Source organism: Lepus europaeus, unplaced genomic scaffold (assembly GCF_033115175.1).
Source record: "Lepus europaeus isolate LE1 unplaced genomic scaffold, mLepTim1.pri SCAFFOLD_32, whole genome shotgun sequence".
In the NCBI taxonomy this organism is placed as follows: Eukaryota; Metazoa; Chordata; class Mammalia; order Lagomorpha; family Leporidae; genus Lepus; species Lepus europaeus.
In genome coordinates this window covers 8,681,813-8,707,939 of record NW_026909196.1, presented here as the reverse complement: position 1 = coordinate 8,707,939, position 26,127 = coordinate 8,681,813, and the positions used below count along the sequence as shown (strand labels likewise).

The 26,127-nt window shown below is 39.1% G+C and overlaps 1 pseudogene; it reads right to left on the bottom strand.

Annotated features, from left to right (window-relative positions):
- Positions 1 to 16,351: 16,351 nt before the first annotated feature.
- LOC133754934 (protein GOLM2-like) lies at positions 16,352 to 17,451 on the bottom strand (annotated as a pseudogene).
- Between the last annotated feature and the right edge of the window lie 8,676 nt (positions 17,452 to 26,127).

Here is a 26,127-nt window from a genome sequence, read left to right as displayed (position 1 = left end):
CCCACATCCTCTCCAGCATCTATTGTTGGTGAATTTCTGAATGTGAGCCATTCTAACTGGGGTGAGGTGAAACCTCATTGAGGTCTTGATTTGCATTTCTCTGATTGCTAGGGATGCTGGACATTTTTTCATGTGTCTGTTGGTCATTTGGATTTCCTCTTTCTAAAAATGTCTATTGAGGTCCTTGGCCCATCTCTTCAGTGGGTTGTTTGTTCTGTTGTTGTGGATTTTCTTGATTTCTTTGTAGATTCTGGTTATCAACCCTTTATCTGTAGTATAGTTTGCAAATATTTTTTCCCATTCTGTGGGTTGCCTCTTCACTTTCCTGACTGTTTCTTTTGAAGTACAGAAACTTCTCAATTTGATGCAATCCCAGTAGTTAATTTTGGTTTTGACTGCCTGTGCTTCCAGGTTCTTTTCCAAGAAGTCTTTGCCAGTAGCTATATCTTGCAGGGTTTCTCCAATGCTCTCTAATAATTTGATGGTTCGGTTCGTAGATTTAAGTCTTTAATCCATGTTGAGTGAATTTTTGGGTAAGGTGAAAGGTATGGGTCTTGCCTCAAGCTTCTGCACGTGGAAATCCAATTTCCCCAGCACCATTTATTGAATAGACTGTCCTTATTCCAGGGATTAGTTTTGAATCATTGATCAAATATAAGTTGGCTGTAGATGTTTGGATTGATTTCTGGTGTTTTTATTCTGTTCCATTGTTCTATCCATTTGTTTCTGTACCAGTACCATGCTGTTTTGATGACAACTGCCCTGTAGTATGTCCTGAAATCAGGTATTGTGATGCCTCCGGATTTGTTTTTGTTGTACAGGATTGCTTTGGCTCTTCGAGGCCTTCTGTCTCCCCATATGATTTCAGCATCAATTTTTCCAGATCTGAGAAGAATGTCTTTGGTATCTTGATTGGTATTGCATTGAATGTATAAATTGCTTTTGGGAGAATAGACATTTTGATGATATTGATCCTCCCTTTCCATGAGCATGGAAGATTTTTTCATTTTTTGGTATCCTCTTCTATTTCTTTCTTTAAGGTTTTGTAATTCTCATCGTAGAGATCTTTAACGTCCTTGGTTAAGTTTATTCCAAGGTATTTGATTGTTTTTGTAGCTATTGTGAATGGGATTGATCTTAGCAGTTCTTCCTCAGCCATGGCATTGCCTGTGTATACAAAGGCTGTTGATTTTTGTGGATTGATTTTATATCCTGCTACTTTGCCAAACTCTTCGATGAGTTCCAGTAGTCTCTTAGTAGAGTTCTTTGGGTCCCCTAAGTAAAGAATCATATCATCTGCAAAGAGGGATAGTTTGAGTTCTTCCTTCCCAATTTGTATCCCTTTAATTTCTTTTTCTTGCCTAGTAGCTCTGGCTAGAACTCCAGAATTATATTGAATAGCAGTGGTGAGAGTGGGCATCCCTGTCTGGTACCAGATCTCAGTGGAAATGCTTCCAACTTTTCCCCATTCAATAGGATGTTTGCCGGGGGTTTTTCATATATTGCTTTGATTGTTGAGGAATGTTCCTTCCGTACCCAGTTTGCTTAGAGTTTTCATCATGAAAGGGTGTTGTATTTTATCAAATGCTTTCTCTGTGTCTATTGAGAGAATCATATGGTTTTTCTTCTGCAGCCTGTTAATGTAGTGTATTACGTTGATTGTTTTGTGGATGTTGAACCATCCTTGCATACCAGGGATAAATCCCACTTGGTCTGGGTGGATGATCTTTCTGATGTGTTGTTGCACTCTATTGGCCAGGATTTTATTGAGTATTTTTGCATCTATGTTCATCAGGGATATTGGTCTGTAATTCTCTTTCAATGCTGCATCTTTTTCCGGCTTAGGAATTAAGGTGATGCTGGCTTCATAGAAAGAATTTGGGAGGATTCCCTCTTTTTCGATTGCTCTGAATAGTTTGAGAAGAATTGGAGTTAGTTCTTCTCTAAATGTCTGGTAGAACTCAGCAGTGAATCCATCTGGTCCTGGGCTTTTCTTTGTTGGGAGGGCCTTTATTACTGTTTCAATTTCTGTGTCAGTTATGGGTCTGTTTAGGTTTTCTATAACTTCCTGGCTCAATTTAGGTAGGTTGTATGTGTCCAAGAATCTGTCCATTTCTGATAGTTTTCCCTGTTTGCTGGCATACAAGTCCTTGTAGTAATTTCTGATGATTCTTTTTATTTCTGTGGTGTCTGTTGTTATGTTTCCTTTTTCATCTCTGATCCTATTGATTTGGGTCTTTTCTATTCTTTTCTTTTTTTAGTTAGTTGGGCCAATGGGGTGTCAATTTTGTTTATTTTTTCAAAAAACCAGCTCCTCGTTTGGCTGATTTTTTGTAATGTTTTTTTGGATTCAATCCTGTTGATTTCTTCTTTGATTTTAATTATTTCTCTTCTCCTACTGGGTTTGGGTTTGGTTTGCTGCAGATTTTCTAGATCCTTGAGATGACTTGAAAGCTCATCTATTTGGTGCCTTTACAATTTATTGATGTAGGCACCTATTGATATAAACTTTCCTCTGAACACTGCTTTTGTTGTATCCCATAGGTTTTGGTATGTTGTGCTGTTATCCTCATTTACTTCCAGAAAATTTTTGATCTCTCTTTTAATTTCTTCTATGACCCATTGTTCATTCAGGAGCATGTTGTTCAATCTCCATGTGTTTGCACGTGCGCTGGGGATTCCCGAGTTGCTAATTTCTAATTTCATTCCTTTGTGGTCTGAGAAGCTGCATGGTATGATTCTAATTCTTTTGAATTTGCTGAGACTTGCTTTATGGCCTAGTATGTGGTCAATCCTAGAGAGGGTTCCATGTACTGCTGAGAAGAATGTAAAGTACTTAGATATAGGATGAAATGTTCTGTAGATATCTGTTAGATCCATTTGGGCTATAGTGTCATTTAAATCTGCTGTCTCCTTTTTGATCTTCTGTCCTGTTGATCTGTCTATCTCTAAGAGTGGAGTATTGAAGTCCCCCAGTACTACTGTATTGGGGTCTAAGTCTCCTTTAAGTCCCTTAACAAGTCTTTTAAATAAGCTGGTGCCCTGTGATTAGGTGCATATACATTGATAATTGTTACATCTTCCTGTTGAATGGATCCCTTAATCATTATATAGTGCCCCTTTTTGTCTCTCCTGAAAGTTTTTGTGGTAAAGTTTATGTTGTCTGATATTAAGATGGCTACGCCCGCTCTCTTTTCATTTCTGTTGGCATGGTATATCTTTTTCCAGCCTTTCACTTTCATTCTGTATGCATCATTGTTGGAAAGATGAGTTTCTTGTAAGCAGCAAAAAGATGGGTTTTGTTCCTTAACCCAATCAGCCAATCGGTGTCTTTTAACTGGACAGTTCAAGCCATTAACATTCAATGTGACTATTGAGAAGGAGTAACTTTGCCCTGCCATTTGCCAAAGATATTTTCTAATATCTGGCTTGAGATTCTTGTGGTCTTTTGCTGTGAGGTTTCCTTCCTTTACCTTCTTTCATGTTGGTGACCGTGTTTCTGTGTTTCTGTATGTAACACATCTTTAAGCATCTTTTGCAGGGCTGGACGAGTGGCGACAAATTCTTTCAATTTCTGTTTGCTGTGAAAGGTCTTTATTTCACCTTCATTCACAAATGAGAGCTTTGCAGGATATAATATTCTGGGCTGGCAGTTTTTCTCTCTTAGTACCTGGCCTATATCTCGCCATTCTCTCCTGGCTTGTAGGGTTTCTGATGAGAAGTCAGCTGTAAGTCTAATTGGAGATCCTCTGAGAGTAATCTGGAGTTTCTCTCTTGCACATTTTAGGATCTTTTCTTTGTGTTTCACTGTGGTGAGTTTGATTACGACATGCTGTGGTGAGGATCTCTTTTGATCATGTTTATTAGGGGTTCTATGAGCTTCCTGTACTAGGATGTCTCTGTCCTTCTCAAACCTGGGAAATTTTCTGCTAGTATCTCACTAAAAAGGCCTTCTAATCCTTTCTCCCTCTCCATGCCTTCAGGAACTCCTAGAACCCGAATGTTGGGTTTTTTAATAGTATCCTGTAGGTTCCTGACAGTATTTTTTAGATTTCTGATTCCTTCTTCTTTTCTTTGATTTGACTGTTTCCTTTCCTGTTCTCTGTCTTCTAATTCCGATATTCTCTCTTCCACTTCGCCCATTCTGTTTTTAAGGCTCTCTAATGTGTTTGCCATTTGATCTATTGAGTTCTTCATTTCATTGTGGTTTTTTGTCACTATCTCAGTTTCCTGTTCTACTAGTTGTTTCATTTCATTTTGATTCCTCCTTAATATTTCATTTTCACGGGCGAGATTTTCTACATTGTCCATTAAGGATTTCTGTAGTTCAAGAATTTGTTTTTGAGAACTTCTTAATGTTCTTATCAATTTTTTGAGATCTGCTTCTTGCATTTCCTCTATCTCTTCATCTTCATAATCTTGCATTGGCGTGTCTTGTTCACTTGGGGGCGTCATAGTGTCTTCCTTGCTCTTGTTACCTCAGCTTCTATGTTTGTTGTTTGGCATGTTGGAGATAATTTATGGTGTTTTTTTTTTTTTTTTTGCTGTGGTGTTTTTTTTCTCCTTATACTATTCCTCTAAGTGAGCTGTCTGGTTTGTTGGAGCCTTAGGGGCTGTGATGGGTGTGGCCAGAGAGCTATGCTTGATTCTTCAGGTTTAAGGCTGTGTAAAGAGACACTCTCCCAGATTGCTCACTCACTTGCTCCTTGCTGGCTCTCTCTCTCTCTCTTTTTTTTTTGACTCAGTTGGGAGTGGAGTTGAGGGTAGTTGAAATCTGGCCTCTGTGAGTATTCGTTTGATCTACCCCTGGGACCACACAAAGAGTTTATGCAGTCCTCAATGTGTTCTCGAGTTTTGCTAAAGTTACTGAGTTTGGCTGCGCTTTACATATGTAAAATTGCAGTGCTCTTTGTTTTGCTTGGTGAGTGAAGGGAGAGGCCTCTGTCCCCCCCCCCAATGTCTCCGGTTTCTGAGGTCTTTGTCTTACCCCCCTCCGGTTCCCGCGCTGGCGAGATTCTGTGGCTCTGGCTCGTCTCCCGCCGCTCGGCTCGTCTTGGTTGGTTTTCCACGCGGTGGGCTCCCTGTAAGTCCTCTGTTTCACATCCACTAGATCCGGAAGCGTTTCCTCTGCAGTTTTTTTCTTGAGTCTTTTCCTGAGGCTACAGTAATTCCACTTTTAGGAAACTTTATTTTCCCAAACTAAGGCGCACGTCCTCACTATCCGCCATCTTGGCCTCGCCCCCTCAAGTGATTTTTTTTCACTTTAAAGACTTTTTTACAGTGAATTTGTCTGTAAGTATTTTCTTGTAATTTTATATAGAATTTTTGATATCATATGAAAGTACTTGTTTTAGTACATCAGTTCTTAGTAATTTTATCCTTGATTCTGAGATTGACAAATCTTCTCAGAAAATTATTTTCTGAAAACGGGTGGAAAAAAAGTCATTTATACAACATATAGAATTTTACTATAATTACTTGATGTTTAATGCAGCTCACTTTTATAAAGTCTTCTGTTCTCCCTGAGTCCTACCTGATTCTTTAAAAGATATATTTATTGAACATTTTTTTCCATCCACTGGATTACTCCCCAGATGGCTGCAATGGCCAGGGATAGGAAAGGCCAAAGGCAGGAGCTGGGAACTCCATCTGGGTCTCCTGTGTAGGAGAAAGCAGCCCAACACTTGGGCCATCTTCTGCTGCTTTCCCAGGAGAATTAGCAGGGAGCAGGATTGCAAGCAGACAGGACTTGAGCAGGCTATTATATGGGGTGCCAGGATCCCACGCAGTGGCTTAACCCACTGCATGACAAGGCCTACCCCTAGACCTCCCTGATTTTCAAAGAAGGCTTCTGACTATTCAAGATGTTAATACAAAGTTTTCTCCTCATGTTAAGTCTCTCACATACAATAAGTTGATCCCTTCTAGTTTTTGGACATATATGCATAAGATTTCAACCTACTTGGACAAAGAATTGATCAAATATATGCATTTAATAGACTACAGCTGTAAGAGCTCAACAGTCTACAAACTTAATGCATGGGAAAAAAGAAAACCAACTTGTAAAGATGTAAAATGGAGAATCCAGTTCTGTGCTCAAGCTTCTTTCACTGTGCATTCTACCATGTTTGTTATGTAGCACCATTTATCCATCTGCATGACATGAGTTCCCCCACTCTCTGTTACCTAATAACACTTGAACTAATTCAGGACTTCCCAAATTCTTTACACATTAGTTTTCTCTCTGGTGTGCATCCTGGTGCGATGTATTCTGAGAGCTGCCTTATGGACAAAGGCTTTCCCACATCTGTCACATTCATAAGCTTTCTTTCCTGTGTGATTTCTCTGGTTTATTCTGAGAGTTGAATTTTGAGCAAAAGCTTTCCTGCATTCATACAGTCATAAGGTTTCTCCCCTGTGTGAATTCTCTGGTGTGCACTAAGGTGTGAATTCTGGAAGAATGTTTTTCCACACTCGCTACATTCATAGGACTTTACACCTGTGTGAATTTGCTGATGTACTCTGAGTGTTGAATTATGGGCAAATGTTTTTCCAAATATAGTACACTCATAGGGTTTCTCCACTGTGTGAATTCTTTGATGTGCACTAATATATGACTTTTCTGAGAAAGTTTTGCCACATTGATTACATTTGTAGGTTTTCTCCCCTCTGCGAGTTCTCAGATGCGCTGAGATGTGATGTCTTTGAGAAAGTCTTTCCACATTCATTACATTCATACAGTTTCTCCCCTGTGTGAATTCTGTGATGTCCCCTGAGGGCCAAATTATCTGTTCAAGTTTTCCCACAGACATTACATTCATAGGGTTTCTCCCCTGAATGAATTCTCTGATGTGCACAAAGGTATATTCTTTGGGAGAAACTTTCCCCACATGCATTACATTCATAGGGTTTCTGCCCTTTGTGAATTCTTTGATGCACTATGAGAGCAGACTTATAGACACAAGTTTTCCCACATATGTTACATTCATAAGGTTTTTTCCCCCTGCATGAATTCTCTCATGTCCAGTGAGGTATGACTTCTGTGAGAAAGTTTTCCCACACTTTAATTACATTTATAGGGTTTCTCCCCTGTGTGAATTCTTTGATGTGTGTCTTCTGGGAAAATGTTTTTCCACATTCACCACATTCATAGAGTTTCTCTCTAGTGTGAATTTTCTGATGTGCTCTGAGGGTTGAATTATGTGCAAATGTTTTCTCACAGTCATTACATTCATAGGGCTTCTGTCCTGTGTGTTTTCACTGATGTACTCTTAGGGCTGAATTGTGGGCAAAAGTTTTCTCACAGCTATTGCATTCATAAGGCTTCTCACCTGTGTGAGTTCTCAGATGTGCTCTGAAGGCTGAATTATATGTAAAAGATCTCCCACACTCATTACATTTGTATGGTTTCTCCTCTGTGTGAATTCTTTGATGTGCTCTAAGTACAGAAATATGGTCAAAAGGTCTCCCACATTCATTACACTCAAAGGGTTTCTCTCCAGTGTGAATTCTCTGATGTGCTCCGAGGACTGGCCCAGGCTGAAGCCAAGGGCCTAGAACTCAACTCAGGCCTGCCATAAAGGAAGCAGAGACTCAACTACTTGAGGCATCACTTAGTGCTTCCCAGGTATACATGAGTAGGAGGCTGGAATCAGAAGCAGTCTCTAATATGGTCTGCTATGTCAAATGCTTACTCCCTAGTAAGAATTTTTAACAAGGGCAGAATATGTGGTCTACAAACAATCTTACACCTGTGAACAAATCAACTGGAATCTGAAATGAGAGAAACAGTATCATTTATCATAGCACCAAAGCCTTGGTATAGTATACTGAAAACCACAAGACATTAATGAAAGAAATCCTAAATAAGTGGGAGGTATATTTTGTTTATGGACTGGGAAACTAAATTCTAAATTCTAAGATGACAATTCTCCTTAATTTGATTTATAAATTCAACATAGTCCCTTAAAATGCTTCAATACTTGTTTTGTGAGGATTAAAAAGGTCATTTTAAAATCAATAAAGAAGATAAGAAAACTGCCTAATTCCAAAACCTAATTCTAATTAATAAGTTAGTCAAGATTATAGTTTAAGGATAGATATGTAGATGATTCCTTTTTTTGTCTGTCATCTATTTTTTGTTTTTTATTCTTTTTTGAACACATTTACTGATTTGAAATTCAGAATTACAAGGAAAGGGGGAGAGACAGAGAAAGAGACATGTTCCATCTGCTGGCTCACTCCCCAGATGGTTTCAGTGGTGACGGCTGGGCCAGGTGGAAGCTCAGAGCCAGGAGGTTCATCTGGGTTTCCCACCTGGATGGGTAGCAGAGGCTCAAACACTTGGGCCATCTTCCACTGCTTTTCCCAAGCTATCAGTAGGGAGTTGGTTTGGAAGAGGAGCAGCTGAGAAATGAACCAGCACCTGCATGGGATGCCAGTGTTGCAGGTGGTGGCTTTTACTGCTGCACAACAATGTCAGCTCATTTTTTATTCTAAGAACATTCTGTTTCTCAGTTTACAATGCAATAATTTCTGATTCTACTTTCAAAGTCTTCTGTTTTCATCAATGTAATTTTGTTACTGTTCCTGCTTAATCAATGCTCACTAATTTGGCTGCATTTGAAGGTTTCTAATTTGCAGTTACATTTATAATTTCTTAAGTATTACATAAATTTGGTTTTGATTTCCTTTTATACAATGTTTAAAAGATAACTTAGAAAATTTTTCAAGTGTTTTTGTTTACTCAATTATTAATTTCTAGATTTTACAAACTATGTTCAAGTAATATTTGTGGTGATTCTCTTTAAAATTTATATTTTCAATATTGTATGATTATTTTGTAGGAACTTGAAAGGTTTGTTTTTTGCAGATGGCATACAATGGAATGTATGGTCCACTTTAATAAAAATGTCACTAATACCTTCTGTAGGGGTGTTTATTTAATGTTCAGGTGAGACAGAGTTATGAGTTCCTTATTTGAGGAGACAGTATGAGTTCCTAATTCTACTGAGTTTTAGGTCGTTAGAGTTCCATTATTTTTTTTTATTTATTAAACTTTTATTTAATGAATACAAATTTCCAAAGTACAGCTTATGGGTTACAATGGCTTCCCCCCTCCCATAACTTCCCTCCCACCGGCAACCCTCCCCTTTCCCGCTCCCTCTCCCCTTCCATTCACATCAAGATTCATTTTCAATTCTCTTTATATACAGAAGATCAGTTTAGTATATATTAGGTAAAGATTTCAACAGTTTGCCCCCATATAGCAACACAAAATTTAAAAAATACTGTTGGAGTACTAGTTATAGCATTAAATAACAGTGTGCAGCACATTAAAGACAGAGATCCTACATAATTTTTTTAATTAATTAATTTTCTATGCCATTTCCAATTTAACACCAGTTTTTTATTTTTCATTTCCAATTCTCTTTCCATTATTTTATGAACACTGACATACTTTTCGGTTTAGTCATTAAAATACTTAAAGGTTTTCTCTAATCTGTGCTCTTGAGCTAAAAGGGACTCTTTTCATTTAATGCACTTATTCCCTAAGTTAAAATCTTAATAACAGGACATGAGTCCTAAATTATTTTATTAATTCAACATCTTTCGTTACAATTTTTCTAAGTCACTTATTTAGAGATATTGTTTTCAACTAATCCAATTATTTGCATTGACTGGAAGATAGACTTGATGTAAATTATGTCAACCTTTATGTTATGCCCTTTATTTATATTTCTCCATAACAAAAATGTTCGGTAAGTATGCTTTATTCCTAATAATTCTGATAATTTTACTTTCTTTTAATAAATAATTTTAAAATGTAACTTGAAAATTCCCAAGATTGCTTAATAGCATAGACAAAGGCTAATATGCATATAAAAAGGTCACTGCTGTCCTAAGTGATCAGGTAGATTTTTTTTTTGACAGGCAGAGTTAGACAGTGAGAGAGAGAGAGACAGAGAAAAAGGTCTTCCTTCCGTTGGTTCACTCCCCAAATGGCCATTACGGCCAATGTGCTGCGCTGATCCGAGCCAGGAGCCAGGTGCTTCCTCCTGGTCTCCCATGCAGGTGCAGGGCCCAAGCACTTGGGCCATCCTCCACTGCCTTCCTGGGCCATAGCAGAGAGCTGGATTGGAAGAGGAGCAACCAGGACAGAATCCGGCGCCCCAACCGGGACTAGAACCCAGGGTGCCGGTGTCGCAGGCAGAGGACTAGCCAAGTGAGCCATGGCACTGGCTGATCCAGTAGATTTTTATGGACTGAACTATGTCTCCTCCCCAATTTCATGTTATTGCCCTAACCCTCAAGTGTAATGAGGAAGTATGGTTTTAAATGAGGTCATAAGCGTGGGGCTTTATCTTACAGGACAGGAGTTCTTGTAAGTAAAGGAAGAAACACTAGGATATTCTTTCTCTTCAACTGCATGTGCATAAGGAAAAGGCCATATGAAGGCACAGTCTGAAGGTGACTGTAGAATTGAAAAAGAGGCCTGGGGCTGGTGCTATGGTACAGTAGGTTAATCCTTCACCTGCAGCATCAGCATCCCATATGGGCGCCGGATCTAGTCCCAGCTGCTCCTCTTCTGATCCAGCTCCCTGCTATGGCCTGGAGAAGCAGTGGGAGATGGCCCAAGCACTTGGGCCCTTGCACCTACATGGGAAACCTGGAGGAAGATCCTGGTTCTTGGCTTTGGATTGGCTCAGCTCTGGCCATTGCAGCCCCTTGGGGAGTGAACCAATGGATGGAGGACCTTCCTCTCTGTCTCTCCCTCTCACCATCTGTAACTCTGCCTCTCAAATATATAAATAAAATCTTTCAAAAAGAAAAGAAAAAGAGAGGCCTTATCAGAATTCAACCTACTGGCACCTTAATCTTGGAATTTCAGCCTATACAACTGTAAGAAATACATTTCTGTTGTTTAAGCCACTCAGCTTATGGTATTTTATTATGAAAGCTCCAGCAGACTAACAGAAATATAAATCAAAACCACAAGGGGACCACTTCATATCCATAAGAATGGTTAGAATAAAATCTCCTACTATGGTGAGGATGTGTATAAATCAGAAAAATTAGGTCCTCAAAAATATAAGCAAAGAGGTGCTGTATCACCCAGCAGTTTCATCCTAAGTATATACTTAAGAAAAATAAAAACATATATCCATATAGAAACATGTAAATGAATGTTTATATCAGCTTTATTCACAACAGCCAAAAGGCAAATCACTAATGAATAGGCAAACAAAATGTGGTATGTCCATACAGTGTTATATTATCTGGCCACAAAAGGATGAAGTACTGATACATATCAATCTTGTAAACTAAGCAAAAGAAACCAGTAATAAATGATCAAATGTTATATAATTCCATTTATATGAAATGTCCAGAATAGGCAAATGTAGAGACAGAAGGACATTAGTAATTGCTTAGGACCAGAGAGGCTAGGGGTTAGAAGGGTGATAACTGAAAGATACAGGTTTCTTTCAGAAGTGATGAAAATTGACTGTGGTGATGTTTGTATAAATTTGTGCATATGCCAAGTCACTGAACTTTGTACTTTAAATAAGGAATTATATGATACATGCATTATATTTCAATAACTATTTCAATAATTAAAAAAATAAACTAACAAAAGTGTTCTTCTAAGGTCAAACAACCCCAGATCTCTTTCTGTCAGTGTTCACTCACCTGGTTCCTGCTGGTTTAGCAATTTGTCCTCCAAGGACCACAGCTTTTCACCTTGTTCCAATTTGAATATCACATCAGGTTTGGTAACACAATATCCTATAAACAGAATAATTGAGAATATATATAGATGAGATTCATGGGCTTTTGGGATTCTGAAGATTCAAAAACATGGCAAAGTTTTCAATGGGATAAAACCATCATTTTTGTCTCTTAACCTTAGACCTCTTAATTCAAAGCCAGTACAATATTCATCTCTATAAGGGCCCATATGTCATGATAATTTTTAAAAAGGATGTATATTGGGGCCAACATTGTGGCATAGCAGGTTAAGCTGTCGCTTAAAGTGCTGGCATCCCATATGGTACTAGAACTAGTCCTGGCTGCTCTACTTCTGATCCAGCTCTGTGCTAATGTGCCTGGAAAAGTGCTTGGGCCCCTGCACCCATGTGTGATGCTAGGACAAATATCTTGACTTCTGGCTTTGCACTGGCCCAGCCCTGGCCTTTGTGGCCATTTTAGGAGTGAATCAGCAGATGGAAGACTTCTTGCTCTCTGCCTCTGCCTCTCCCTCTCTCCAATTTTACCTTTCGAATAAATAAATAATATTTTTTTAAAAAAAGTTAACAGAAAAAGAAAGGATATATATTCTACAAGGAGACACGTAATAAGGTCTGCTTACCTACTGAGACGAGATGGCTGCAGGTCTCCAGCATGAAATCTCTGTACAGGGTCTTCTGAGCAGGGTTCATTTTATGCCATTCTTCCTGACTGAAGTCCACACTCACATCCTCAAATGACACCAATCCCTGTGACAACAAATTTATTTCAAACATTTAGAATTAGAAATCTTTGACAAATCACTACTTTTCCTATGTACTCTTTTTTTTTTTGACAGGCAGAGTTAGACAGTGAGAGAGAGAGAGAGGGAGGGAGAAAGGTCTTCCTTTACCATTGGTTCACCCTCCAATGGCTTCTGAGGCCGGCGCATCTCGCTTATCCAAAGCCAGGAGCCAGGTGCTTCTCCTGGTCTCCCATGCGGGTGGAGGGTCCAAGGACTTGGGCCATCCTCCAAGGCCTTCCCGGGCCATAGCAGAGAGCTGGCCTGGAAGAGGGGCAACCGGGATAGAATCCAGCGCCCCAACCGGGACTAGAACCTGGTGTGCCGGTGCCGCAAGGTGGAGGATTAGCCTGTTAAGCCACGGTGCCGGCCTAGTTCTGCTTCTAATCCAGCTCCCTACTAATGTGCCTGGAAAAGCACTAGATGATGGCCCACATACTTGGTTGGACTCTTGCCACCGACACGGGAGACTCAGTCTGAGGCTCCTGGCTTCAGCCTGGCCTATCCCTGGCTGTAGCGGCCATTTGAGAGAGTGAACCAGTGAACGGAAGATCTCTTTCTCTCTTTGTCTCTCCCTTTCTCTTTGTCACCCTGCCTTTTAAGTAAATAAAATATGTTTTAAAGTAGGATGACATTTTACATTTTTTTTAAAGTTTTAGTGAGACAGAACTGTTCATGTGGAAACATTAAGATTCTCTGGAAAATAAGGCAGAATTGCCAGGAAACATTATTTCAGAATGCAGAAGGAAACTCTAGGATGAGGACAGAATTTGAGAATCATTGCCCATCTGGGTGGAAATTGAAGTTATTAGAGACAGAAACTTCCTTGAACACAAGGGGATTGAGAAAAGAAAAGTAGCAAAACACCATTCAAGGAATCATGAATATTAAAGACGCTGGAAGAAAAAATTACAAGCCACAAATTAAAGAAAAATTCTATGAAAACTAGTAGACTTGGAAACTGATAAAAGGAAAAGATTCCAGATGACTTCAGGGGTGGATGTTGTGGTCCATCAGGTTAAGCCGCTACTTAGGATGCCTACACTCCATACTAGAGTTCAGGTTTGAGTGCTGGGTATTCTGCTTCTGATCCAGCTTCCTGCTAATGCACCTAGAAGAGAGAAGACAATGGCTCAAGCACTTGGGTCCCTGCCATCCATGTGGGCAACCAGGATGGAGTTCCTGGCTCCTGGCTGTTGCAACCATTTGAAGAATGAACCAGTGGATGGAATATTCTGTCTTTCATAAAGAGATAAATAGCCTCTTTTTTCAATTTTTAATTTATCAGAACCCAGCAAGAGATGATTTCCATCAACTTAACACTAAATTAGGGCAAAAAATACATCAAGAAAACCTGAAAGCTTAAGGCAGAAGTAAAACATAAAAACAGTATGTCTAAAACAGATTGTAGAATGTTGATTCACATAGGGTAGTTGTTGTCGCATAGGAGATTAAGCAATCCTCTGTGACACTGGCATCCCATATGAGTGCCAGTAAGTGTCCCAGCTGCTCTACTTCTGATCCAGGCCCCTGACACCCATATGGGAGACCTAGAAGAAGCTCTTGGCTTTGGCCTGGCCCAGCCCCAGTGGTTGTGGCCAAATGGGGAGTGAACAGATGGAAGATCTTTCTCTGCCTCCTCCATCTCTAACTCTGCTTTTCAAATAAACAAATATTTTTTAAAAGATTCACATAGTTAATACGGTCAAAAATATTATCAATTAGTCTGGGATTTCTCCAGTTATGAAATGTCTAGGCTGCTGGTGCTGGTGTTGTAGTGTAGTAAAGCTGCCACCTGTGACACCAGCACCCACATGGCCACCAATTCAACCCCCTGGCAGCAGCTCTAGCTCCAATCTAACTCCTTGCTAATGGTCTGTGAAATGCAACATAAGAGGGCTCACGTACTTGGGCCCTTGACAGCCAAATGGTAGTGCAGGATGAAGCTCCTGGCTCCTAGCTTTAGCCTGGCTCAGCCTTGCTCTGGCCATTGTGGCCATTTGGGGAGTGAACCAGTAAATGGAAGACCTCTCTCTCTCTCTCTGTCTCTTCCATTCTCTCTGTAACTCTGCCTTTCAAATAAATAAATAAAACTTAAAAAAAATTCTTAGTTGTTAATTGAAGAAATTTTGCTATGTAATAGCTACCATACAACCAAATGGTTTTTATGACAAAGCAACTAAGGTAATTTCATGATTTTCTTTTGTACAGATTTTACAAAATTAAATAGAAAGAAGTACAACTAGGAGTATTTTTAGATTCATCTCCTCACACTAAGGCCCAAAAGATGTATGTCACTTCCCTTTAATTACATTTAAAAAATTCTGTGAACCATAATACTTCTTAAATATGGCCTGATTCTAATTACGATAAAGTCATGGATTGTTTGACAATGTGGGAAAAACAGTAGATTATTGCATCTTTTCATGGTCATTAATTAATTTGAAGCTGAAGTTTAAGAACTGGAGCACCTCAGCAAGTGAATGACGTATCTCTTAGCCACTGTTAGTCTGAATTTTGACTGAAATATTAGAACTAGGGGGAAATGCATTTCATGTTGTTTGTGTGCAATTAACAGTCATCCTTCTGAAAAACAGGGTTGACAATCTTAAATTTCTATTTATGATTAAAACTTTTTGTTTTAGGAGGTGGGATAAGATTTTTAAAATGATTTAAATCAGAGAACAGGGATTAGCTAACTTATACATTTTATTAAATAGAGTTAAATAAAAGGCAAATACATTTAAATAATTTTGTAAGTCTAACAAATATGAGCTTTATGTGTTCTTAACTAACATATTAATGACAATGATTCATTTTTGTTATAAATTTTAAGCTATTTTAATAAAATAGTAGGGGACCTCACTGTACTTACATTTATTTGTGCATTTATAAAAACATGCTAAAATTCTTTATGTAGTACTTCTGAAAAAGTCTAGTCATAAAAGATCACTAAAATGATCAGAAAAGCTTTGAAATCCTGATTGCAGATTCATTTCAAAGTAGATTTAGCCCCTTTCAGGATCTGGCATTTCAATCACAAATATCTTCACCAGTCTGAACTATGAAAATATAAAAAAAATTAGCTAGTGATGGCCATAGTGAAGCAGTACTGGTGTTACTTGAGGAAAAAATAAAAACTGAAAATACATATGAATCCTGCATTCCACAAGTTCAAGAACCAAATAAGATATAAGATATAACTCATGAATACTGTCATGTCTTATCAGGCCCCAACTGAAAACTTATTTGCCAAAACACATTAGCACTCATGTAAAATAACAGGAGTAGGGAGGGAATTTTGTACACATGTTGTCCAGTGTTTATTTTCCATTTCCCCTTTTTTATGTAATTATTATAGGTGTAACTCCTTGAAGATCATGAAATAAGGGATAGATATAGAACATCTGTTGGGCTAACAATACATTACTACATAAAAAGTTTTCAACTGAGTAATTGTTCTCACTCTGATTAAACTATGTGAAACATAAAATGTACAACAATTTTTCCTTGCTTGTCTACTTGTGGAAAGAATTATTGGGCTCAATAAAATGTGAAAAACACAGTAGTTTGCTTTAAATGCAAAGATTAACTGTTTTGGCTCAACCGTAACATAACAAATAAAGTGTCTACTTAGAGAATATAATAGGAAAAGGTTCACATATATACATGGATATATTGATTCATTAAAATATTCCTTAAATCTATCTCAATGTATCTTTACAACCCATAGAACTGATCTTTATTTAAAAAAAGTAAAAATGATGGAGTAGAAATTTCATTTTACAGTACTTTATGTTTTTTTAAGTTTTTCCTTAGGATTTAAAGGACATCATTGAAATGCTGCTTTTCACAGTTTGCAAAGTCCACCTGAAGCTCTCATTCTTCATCGTTTTGCTTCAATTTATGGAAGACACCAAATTTATCCTTGGAAGTCTGTTTAGTACAGCTGTTAGAATTCTGGGTTCACTCTCCAAGTTTGGGCCTCTAGTTAAATGTTGAAGAATGTTAGAAGGGTTCTGTTTTGAGTACCAAGGTTTGCATTGTGGTTCACCTGTGCATCTTCAGCCAAATTTGTGGACAGAGGTTGTCTACTTGGAAGATGGGAAATTGTTTGATGAGTTCCATGTTCAGAAACTGAAATAGAAGTCCTCTTTAAAGCAGTGGGAAGATCATCACTAGGTCATTCTCTTCTATTCCAGCCATCCCACATCACCACCTCTTTGATTTGTTCTTTCCCATATGTAGTATAACTTGGGGGTTCTTCATTCTCAGCTACTTTTGGAATATTTTTAGCTACTACATGATCATTCACACCTGATTATTCTCCATCATTTGCTTGAACTTTGTGAGTCTCTTGATTTTGTTGAAAAAATTGGTCTGCTAATTTTTCTTCATATCATGCTCTTAATTCCTTGACCTGCTGTCCACACTGAAAAGTCTCATATGCTAACCACTGCACAAGGAAAGTACTTTTCTGTCTGTAGTGCTGAAGCTGATCTTCTTGTGGAAGAAACTCCTGATTAAGCTCAACAAGTTACCCCTTTAAATGATGTAGGTCTGCTACCTGATATGAAATGCTGTTCTGTAGTTTAACCTTGTCATCTTCGCATCTCTTCCCCAGACCCTCCCAGCCAGTAGGTTGCTGGTGAGGTGACCATAATTTGGCCCCTCTGGTACATCTGTTTCTTATGCCTGCCCACCAAGAGCAAGAGATATTCAGATATACTTCTTCAGATGCCTGCGGGCCATCTCTGTGCACTGAACCTGGCCCTGCGGCTCCGTCTCCTTCTCTGGAAGCAAGATGTGTCAGGAAGAAGTGCTCTAGTAGTAAAGGCCAGGAAAACAATCACTACCAGAAGCACCAGCAGCATAAAGGAGGGCAGACAGCCAGCCCTTGGGTTGGCCTCAAAACCCAGCATGGGGTCAAACTGGGCTGTACCCTAAGGCTTCACAGCAATTTGCAAGCAGAAGCTCAGGTCTCTGAGAAAATTCTCTGTCCCACATATCAGTGAAAAATTTACAATAATTATAGAATCAACTTTTTCAGAACACATAAAGCTAACTAAAGGCCTGTACAATCTATGGAACATATATACACCAGAAAAATAGCTACTCAAAATGGTCAAAGTGCCTCAATGGCATTTTAACTTGTCCTATACCCATCCCTCTCTCTCCAACTGCATGGTAGCTTTGTAAAACCACACTGTGAAATAAGTCAACTGGGTTATGGTTCTGTCAAAGCTTTAGCCCCAGAACACTGTCATTATCTGACGTGGATGATGGTTCTCTGGAGGACTTTACCTATAAGATTATTTGAACTAATCAGAGCTCACTTGGTATGAAGAGGCCCATTCCTTAGAGGCATTTGTTCAAAACATTTAAAGGTAATTGTTTAACTGAGCAACCAGCAACCTGAGGTGGTGGATAACAAAAAACAGCTCATCAAAAACTAAAAGGGGCCGGTGCCATGGCTTAACAGGCTAATCCTCCGCCTTGCAGCGCCGGCACACAGGGTTCTAGTCCCAGTTGGGGCACTGGATTCTATCCCAGTTGCCCCTCTTCCAGGCCAGTTCTCTGCTATGGCCCGGGAAGGCAGTGGAGGATGGCCCAAGTCCTTGGGCCCTGCACCCGCATGAGAGACCAGGAAAAGCACCTGGCTCCTGGCTTCAGATCAGCACAATGCGCCGGCTGCAGCGGCCATTGGAGGGTGAACCAACGGTGAAAAGGAAGACCTTTCTCTCTGTCTCTCTATCCACTCTGCCTGTCCAAAAAAAAAAAAAACTAAAAGGAAAATCTGAGGAGTGAGATATTCATAAAGGTTCTGAATAGTTCTGATACACTCCTGAGACTGTAGATGGTCACCTAAATGAACAGCACTGAACATAACGCCCAGAGCTGTCAGCTTGCTCAGGAAAGATGTGAGAAAGCTTGAAGCTGTCACCTCTGGGAGACCTCAAGGTTTGAAGTAAGCAGGAAATCAAGGCCAGCAAAGTAGTAAATTGCCTGGATGACTGCTGAAGGAATGCCCAACTTGCAGAAAGCCCCCTAGCATAGACTAGGAGACTTACTGGTTCAAGCATTTCAGGAAATTTCTATAGAGACTTCAGCTACTAAAAATAACAAGAAATATAGGTTCTACAGAGTTAGTTTTAAAAATTATTCAACAACAACCTTTCTGGTCAATGAGGATACTGTTACAGTTGGAAAAGGGAAATAAAGTCAGGCATTGTGGCACAACAGGTTACATCGCAACCTGCGATGCCAGCATCCCATATAAGAGTAACAGTTTGAGTCCTGGTTGCTTCATTTTCAATCCAGCTCCCTGCTAATACAGCTGGGAAAGAGGATAGCCTAAGCACTTGGGCCCCTGCCACCCACATGGGAGACCTGGATAGAATTCTTGGCTCCTGGCCTTGATCTAGCCCACCTGGGCATTGCAGCCGTTTGGCGAGTGAACCAGCAGAAGGAAGATCTCTTCTCTCTGTCTCTCCTTCTCTCTGTCTTGCTGTCTTTCAAATAAATAAAATAAATCTAAGAAAATTAAAAAGAATAAATAAGTTCTGATATTCTGTTGCACAGTATGGTGACTATAGCCACATGATTTTATTTAAAATATCTAGTTTGCAACAAAAATTATTTTAAAAGTAAATAAGTAATTATAACCTACATGCAGGAAAAGAAAGGGTAATCAATAGACACTGCTTCTGAAGAAGCAGACAATAGACTTAACTATACAAGGACTTTAATTCAGCTCTTTTATATTGCTCAAAGACTTAGAGGAAATGATATGTCAGGGCTAAAGCACAGTATGAGATCAGTATTTCATTCAATAAAAGGTATCAATTAGCAGACAGAAATTATAAAAAGGAACTAAACAGAAAATTTAGAGTTGAAAAGGATAATAACTGAAACAAAAAAATCTCATACAACAAAAAAATCTGTCAAAAGGTTTGAGTACTAAAAGGATGAATAACTAGATAAAACAGTCAGTGAGATTATGCAGCCTGAGAAACAGATTGGGAAAAAAAGGTAAAAAAAAAGAGCTGTGGATAGCATAATGAGCACATCGGAGAGGGAGTGAGAAAAGGTCTGGCAGTGGGCAAATAATGGTTAAGAATTGATCACACTGATAGGTCTAAGAGTCAAAGGAATCACACAAACATGACTAGTGTCTGCTAATACTAACTGATAGAATTAAAAAGGGAGAGAATGATCCAACATGGGAAGCGGGATACACAGCAGACTCATAGAATGGCAGATGTCCTAAATAGCACTCTGGCCTCAGAATCAGCCCTTAAGGCATTTGGATCTGGCTGAAGAGCCCATGAGAGTATTTTAGGCATGGAAAGTCAAGAAACTCTGGCAAAAAAAAGAAAGAGGACATAAATGAAAGATCTCTGTGAGTGAGATCCCAATAGAAAGAATGGGGCCATGAAAGAAGGAGGTACCTTTCTCTGAAGGGAGGAGAGAACTTCCACTTTGACTGTGACCTTGTCTGAATAGGATCGAAGTCGGTGAACCCTAAAGGCTTCCATAGCTTTGGCAACTCATGACTAGAGCCTAGGGAGATTACAGACGCCATAAACAAGAGTGTCAAATTGTTAAGTCAACAACAGGAGTCACTGTGCACTTACTCCTCATGTGGGATCTCTGTCCTTAATTATTTGTCCAATGTGAATTAATGCTATAACTAGTACTGAAATAGTATTTTACACTTTATGTTCTCTGTGGGTGCAAACTGATGAAATCTTTGCTTAATATATACTAAATCGATCTTCTGTATATAAAGATAATTGAAAATGAATCTTGATGTAAATGGAATGGGAGAGGGAGTGGGAGATGAAAGGGGTACAACTGGGAGGGAAGTTATGGGGAGGGGGGAAAGCCATTGTAATCCATAAACTGTACTTTGGAAATTTATATGTACTAAATAAAAGTTTTAAAAAAATCTTTAGATTAAAAAAAAGAAGTTCCTAAATTTGATGAACATGATTATATACTCACAAAGCTCAATAAATCTCTAGTGGGATAATCTTGGAGTTAAGATAACTACAATTAGGCACATGATAAAGTGTTAAAAAGTCAAAGGCAAACAGATACTCTTAAAAGCAGCAAGAGAGAAATGACATCATATTTTTAAAAAATGGTTTCTAACTGTTTGCTAAGTATTCATGTCATATTGCTATTTTCAGCAAGCGATCTAGGACTTGCTCCCTCATTTCTCTATTCTAAGCCCAACTTGTTCTTTCATTTCTCTATTCTCTTCAAGGTAGGAAACTAATTCTATTATGAAGGAATCTGTAGGATGCCCAATTTAATCTTTAGACCTTATAAAAGAGATGGCTAACATTTTTCTGTAATAGCATAGCCAAAATAAGAACTTAACTAATAATCTCATAGCTAGATTCACTTCGCCATCAGTGAAGTATACAGTAAGTAGAAAAAACCTCCCTTTCAGACCAAAGGGAAAGAAAATTTTAAAGTGAGAATATAATTTTCCTCATGGGCATTGTCTGCCTTAGAAAAACTACTACAGAACATGCCTGTGACTATAGACTTGTAGTTCAGGCCACAGAAGATTAGAGATGGGACATGGGCACTCCCTTGACTTGCATCCTCTGGTCTGCTTTAACACAAACCAGGAGGAAAATAAAGCTAGGCATCAGAAGCAATGGGTGGCAGGCCTATTAATGGCTGATCTGTACAGTGATCTGCCTTCAAGGAGATCCAACAGGCCAGTCCACTGCAGTGCTTTCAATGTGGTAAGCCTGGGCTTCAGCAGAAGTCAGCTTGTGAAGAGCGCTGACAGCTCTGCCAAGAGTTGGATCACTGGAAATGGACCTGCCCTGGAGTTGAAGGATGCCCAGGTCAGAGCCACAGATCTTATTGGCTCTAAGCTGAAAAGCCCTTCACTCAGCCCAACTTCCGAAGTGACCACTGCAGCTGAGGGGATGGTCAAGTAGGGTCAGAAACATTGCAGGCAGAACTGTAAATTTCTTGCTAGAGATGCCACCTGCCTTTACCTGGCCAGCTCTCCTCCCAGGCCAGCCAAGTAATGAAAGTCAACAGAGTGCCTTCCCCTAGGAGGTTCACACCTCCCTTAGGATATACCCCATGTGAAGAGATAGATAGGCCTGGGCCTCTTAACTTACAAGGCCTAAAGCCCAACAGATTATTCAAGCCCCTTCTATCAGGTTCTATTTGCCTCTCAATCAGAAAACATAATTGTAGCTTAGACAGCACCTTTCTTAGCTCCTCTAATAATGACTCTGTCCTTTGTTCTAGACCATGTCTAGCACACTTGGGCCTCATTCCTTTGTAATCATAACCTCTACTCTACCACCAATGGCTCTACTCCCAACCTGTGTGTACTGATGGTCCTCTTCCCCACTTAATGCTGTATAATTGTTCAAACCTGGTAAATGCCACTCTTAGGATCATTGGTTACTATCCTCACCCTGTCTTTTATGACCTTGTCTAAATATGATCAGAGTCAGCAAACTTGGAAGGCTTCCATAGCCTTGGCAACTCATGACGACAGCCTAGGGTGGTTACTGGCGCCATAAACTAGACTGTCAATTTGTTGGGTCAACAACAAGAGCCACTGTGCACTTGCTCCTCATGTGGGATTTCTTTCCTTAACGTGCTGTACATTTTGATTTAATGCTATAACTAGAACTCAAACAGTATGTTTCACTTTGTGTTTCTATGTGGGTGCAAACTGTTGAAATCTTTATACTAAATTGATCTTCTGTATATAAAGAGAATTGAAAATGAATCTTGATGTGAATGGAAGGGAGAAGGAGAGGGAGAGGGGAGGTTTGCGGGTGGGAGGGAAGTTATGGGAGGGGGAAGCCATTGTAATCCATAAGCTGTACACTGGAAATTTTTATTCATTAAATAAAAGTTAAAAAAATAAAATAAAAATTAAAAAAATGGTTTCTAATGAAAAAGCATAGAAAGTAGAAGGCAGCGGGATGACATATTCAAAGTGCTGAAAGAAAAGGAATATTAGCCCACAATCCTCTATATTCAGCAAGAACAGAGAAATTAATACCTTCTCAGATGAAGAAAAATATAGAGAATTAATCACAAGAAAACTGTCCTACAAGAACTAATGAAATGGTTCAGCAAATCTAAAGGAAGGAGTTTATTGACTTCTTGGAGCTACAACACAATGAAATGTTAGTTAAAGTATGTAGTTTCTTTTTAAGGAAATAAAAATATTCTAGATTTGACTCTGATGATTTTTGCCCATATTTGTGAATATACTAAAAAATATCACTGAACTTTATACTTTAAATGGATGAATTGAAACCCAATAAAGCTGTAGAAAAAAAGTGAGAGGATGAAATCAGTCAAAGTAAAGAAGACAAAAGGCCAAGGATGAAAACAGGATGATTTAAGTGAAATGATAAAAGAAGATAAGGGCTGATAGTGTCACTCTCAGAGAACTTTCCAGAAGGGCAGAGTGAGAAGTACAGGCTAGTGTTATAGTAAAGTCAAGTAAAGAAAGGACAAGACAACATTCACTTGATTTGATTGTAATCTAGTTTGGGTCACTGGAGATTCTAGGCAAGTGTGAAAAGACACCAAGGCATCAGAGATATTTGAAGTTGAATGAAAATTGTGGGAACATTTGAAAAAGCCAGAATTATAGATCATCTGCTGAACAGTCTGAGTATCATGGGTACTCAAAATGTTTATGGCCGGCGCCGTGGCTCACTAAGCTAATCCTCTGCCTAGCGGCGCCGGCACACCAGGTTCTAGTCCCGGTCAGGGCGCTGGATTCTGTCCCGGTTGCCCTTCTTCCAGGCCAGCTCTCTGCTATGGCCAGGGAGTGCAGTGGAGGATGGCCCAAGTCCTTGGGCCCTGCACCCCATGGGAGACCAGGAGAAGCACCTGGCTCCTGCCATCGGATCTGCGTGCTGCGCCGGCCGCAGTGCGCCAGCCGCGGCAGCCATTGGAGGGTGAACCAACGGCAAAGGGAGACCTTTCTCTCTGTCTCTCTCTCTCTCACTGTCCACTCTGCCTGTCAAAAAGAAAAATGTTTATGGAGAGTAATTTTCAGGACAGTCAGTTGATTCGTAGGAAACAAATCTAATTTAATTACTGTGTTTCAGTTCTTGAAAAACAGTACTGAGCAAGTTTGCATTTAACATTACATTTTCTATTTCTATGAAGAACAAGTAGATGTTACATTCTGTTATTTCAGCAAGTTAATTTAAACAACCACTTGAAGAACAACAAACACGTTTGTGTTCATGATTATATCTCATGAGGAAGAGGTTTGCTTTAACTTTCTCATCAATGTAAACCTTTTAACTTTTTCCCATATCATTTCCAGTCTGCCATTCTGCTAAGACTATCAAAAATGTCAGAAATAATTTGGAGTTTGATTTGGTAAAATTTGTAATGCAGATATAAAACCCTCTACTTGCATGCCACCCTTGCTCCTCTAGTCACCTGTGTGTTTCTAGAAGAGTATCTTCTATGTATGTGTCTGGTCCATTTCTATTCTACTTGTCCATGTAAATATACTGACATAGAAACTCTTATGAAATTTACTGTAAAACACACTGGTTATTAAAACGTGAACTCACCTGGAATGTGCTCATTTTTTTCCCCTAGAAGAATATACATAAGTGTGAAGATTCAGCTGGAGGAAGGAAAGAGAAAAGGGATCATGAGTTAACTGGTCCTTATAATCCTATATTTACCTGCCTAAAACTCTCATCACTTCAGATACAAAAACAACTTTCAAAGGAGGGCATGTTCCTTTGACTCTTGAAAAGGGACAGGAAGGACCATGCAGAAGGAATAGTGCTTGAACATGAGCATCTCTGATAAGATTGTTTGGGGTTAAGCTTTCATTTACACTAAGTATATTGGTTTTTTTGGTGATACACTAACAGTTTGTTCTCTTCTGACAAACACATAAAAACAAAATAGAGAACTGGCTGAACAAGTTTAGGTACACAAGAGATGATCTTTTGTCTTCAATGAAACTAATAGAAAATTATGCAAGCTGGCTTGTTAATCAAGGTCTTACCCATTTTTACACACTGAGTTAGGACTTCTACAGAAAGCTCTGAAATACAGATGGGATGTTTTATGTAAGGGATATATTTTTTTAACTTTTTGTTCTAAACTGGTTGTCACTTCTAACAAAAGACCTTTGTAGGTGACCAGCACTGTGCTTAGCCCCTGGTTCTGCCCTGGATGACACTACAAAAATCATTCATTTTAGGCCCAGTATTGGTTTCCAGGATAGAAAGTTTTTTACTATTATTTTGTTACTCTGTGTTCAGGAAAAAGCATTAGCAGCGCTCTAATGCCACATGTGTTAATGGATATGGTGTGAGAGCAGTTCAGATTCTTGTGTGGAGAGAATGAAAGAAACTGGATGCTGTTTAAGATTTTATCAGCTGTTTTGTCTTCCCTGCAATTCATGCCCTCATTAGTCCTCAAGTGAAGTGTCTATATAGCTTGAAGGCCACCCAGTCCTCTCAACCTTTGGTTACATGCCTCTTTAGGTTACTCCGCAGCACCCACAGTCCCTCTGTGATGGCTTCTGGATGTGACAACCTAACAAGGTTTGACTCCTACTACACAGGGAATCAAGAACTGCCTCTGCTTGGAGCAAATCAGGACCTGCTCCTCATGCTCTGGATCCTGGAAGAGAAAAGCAATGTCTTTTCGTTAGGCAAGTGCATAAAATGTCATCTATACAAACAGACATATCATGTTTGTTTGCTGCAGTTCCTCTAGCTTTAACCCTAGAAAATACGAATGTGTAGAGCTGGTGTCTCCATGTGGAACCAATTAGTGTTTCGTAGCACAAAATTAAATGTTCCCTGATAAAAACATTCAAAACAATAAAGCCCATCGATAATATCCAGGAAACACAAACACAGAGGCTGTAGCAATATCTGGGATTGAGTTATCCAAAACACAACCAGATATTTCTGGTTTCATCCAGTCATATCCAGACAAAGTGGGGTGGAATTCTTGTGCAATAGAACAAGAAAATCACAGTAAAAATGGTTTTGGAGAAAAGCAAAGTCTTTTGTTAGGCAAGTGCATAAAATGTCATCTATATAAACAGAAATATCGTGTTTGTTTGCCGCAGTTCCTCTCACTTTCTCCCTAGAAAATACGATTGTGTAGAGCTGGTGTCTCCATGTGGAACCAATTAGTATTTCCCAGCACAAAATTAAATGTTCTCTGATAAACATATTCAAAACAACAAAGTCCATTGATAATATCCAGAAAACTCAGAAACTGAGACTGTAGCAATATCTAGGATATAGTAAGCCACAGCACAACCGGATATTTCTGGTTTCATTCAGTCATATCCGGAGAAAGTGGTGTGGAATTTGTATGTAATTGACCGAGAAAATCACAGTAAAAATGGTCTTGGAGAAAAGCAAAGACTTTTCCTGCGGACATTGCATAAAATGTCATCTATACAAACAGAAATATCATGTTTGTTTTCCACAGTTCCTCTAGCTTTCTCCCTTGAAAATACGAATGTGTAGAGCTGGTGTCTCCATGTGGAACCAATTAGTGTTTCCCAGCACAAAATTAAATGT